Genomic DNA, 2,168 nt, shown 5'->3' on the forward strand with positions numbered 1-2,168 from the left:
TTATGTATTTAGGTGCTCCTATGTTGGGTGCATAAATATTTACAATTGTTATACCTTCCTCTTGGATCGATCCCTTGATCATTATATAGTGTCCTTCTTTGTCTCTTGTAATAGTCTTTATTTTAAAGTCTATTTTGTCTGATATGAGAATTGCTACTCCAGCTTTCTTTTGATTTCCATTTGCATGGAATATCTTTTTCCATCCCCTCACTTTCAGTCTGTATGTGTCTCTAGGTCTGAAGTGGGTCTCTTGAAGACAGCATATATATGGGTCTTGTTTTTGTATCCATTCAGCCAGTCTGTGTCTTTTGGTGGCAGCATTTAATCCATTTACATTTAAGGTAATTATCGATATGTATGTTCCTATTCCCATTTTCTTAAATGTTTTGGGTTTGTTATTGTAGGTGTTTTCCTTCTCTTGTGTTTCTTGCCTAGAGAAGTTCCTTTAGCATTTGTTGTAAAGCTGGTTTGGTGGTGCTGAACTCTCTCAGCTTTTGCTTGTCTGTAAAGGTTTTAATTTCTCCATCACAGCTGAATGAGATCCTTGCTGGGTAGAGTAACCTTGGTTGTAGGTTTTTCTCCTTCATCACTTTAAGTATATCCTGCCACTCCCTTCTGGCTTGCAGAGTTTCTGCTGAAAGATCAGCTGTTAACCTTATGGGGATTCCCTTGTGTGTTATTTGTTGTTTTTCCCTTGCTGCCTTTAATATGTTTTCTTTATATTTAATTTTTGATAGTTTGATTAATATGTGTCTTGGCGTGTTTCTCCTTGGATTTATCCTGTATGGGACTCTCTGTGCTTCCAGGACTTGATTAACTATTTCCTTTCCCATATTAGGGAAGTTTTCAACTATAATCTCTTCAAATATTTTCTCAGTCCCTTTCTTTTTCTCTTCTTCTTCTGGGACCCCTATAATTCGAATGTTGGTGTGTTTAATGTTGTCCCAGAGGTCTCTGAGACTGTCCTCAGTTCTTTTCATTCTTTTTTCTTTATTCTGCTCTGCAGTAGTTATTTCCACTATTTTATCTTCCAGGTCACTTATCCGTTCTTCTGCCTCAGTTATTCTGCTATTGATCCCATCTAGAGTATTTTTAATTTCATTTATTGTGTTTTTCATCATTGCTTGGTTCCTCTTTAGTTCTTCTACGTCCTTGTTAAATGTTTCTTGCATTTTGTCTATTCTATTTCCAAGATTTTGGATCATCCTTACTATCATTATTCTGAATTCTTTTTCAGGTAGACTGCCTATTTCCTCTTCATTTGTTAGGTCTGATGTGTTTTGACCCTGCTTCTTCACCTGCTGTGTGTTTTTTTGTCTTCTCATTTTGCTTATCTTACTGTGTTTGGGGTCTCCTTTTCACAGGCTGCAGGTTCGTAGTTCCCGTTGTTTTTGGTATCTGTCCCCAGTGGCTAAGGTTGGTTCAGTGGGTTGTGTAGGCTTCCTGGTGGAGGGGACTAGTGCCTGTGTTCTGGTGGATGAGGTTGGATCTTGTCTTTCTGGTGGGCACGTCCACGTCTGGTGGTGTGTTTTGGGGTGTCTGTGGCCTTATTATGATTTTAGGCAGCCTCTCTGCTAATGGGTGGGGCTGTGTTCCTGTCTTGCTAGTTGTTTGGCATAGGGTGTCCAGCACTGTAGCTTGCTGGTCGTTGAATGAAGCTGGGTCTTGATGTTGAGATGGAGATCTCTGAGAGATTTTTGCCGTTTGGTATTACGTGGAGCTGGGAGGTCTCTTGTGGACCAGTGTTCTGAAGTTGGCTCTCCCACCTCAGAGGCACAGCCCCTGATGCCTGGCTGGAGCACCAAGAGCCACACGGCTCCACACGGCTCAGAATAAAAGGGAGAAAAAAATAGAAAGAAAGAAAGAAAGAGGATAAAATAAAATAAAATAAAACTATTATAATAAAAAATAAGAAAAAAATTAAGAATAAATTTATTAAGAAAAAAATTTTTTAATTTTTAAAAATAGATTTATTAATTTTTTATAATAAAAAATAAAAAAATTAAGAAAAAATTTATTGAGAAAAAAATTTTTTAATTTTTAAAAATAAAAAATATGAAAAATCTTATTAAAAATTTTTAATTTCTAAAAATAGAAAATAAGGAAAAAGTTATTAAGAAAACATTTAATAGGAAAAAAAAATTTTTAAGTAAAAAAACAAACAAACA

Source organism: Eschrichtius robustus, chromosome 5, assembly GCF_028021215.1.
Source record: "Eschrichtius robustus isolate mEscRob2 chromosome 5, mEscRob2.pri, whole genome shotgun sequence".
Lineage (NCBI taxonomy): Eukaryota > Metazoa > Chordata > Mammalia > Artiodactyla > Eschrichtiidae > Eschrichtius > Eschrichtius robustus.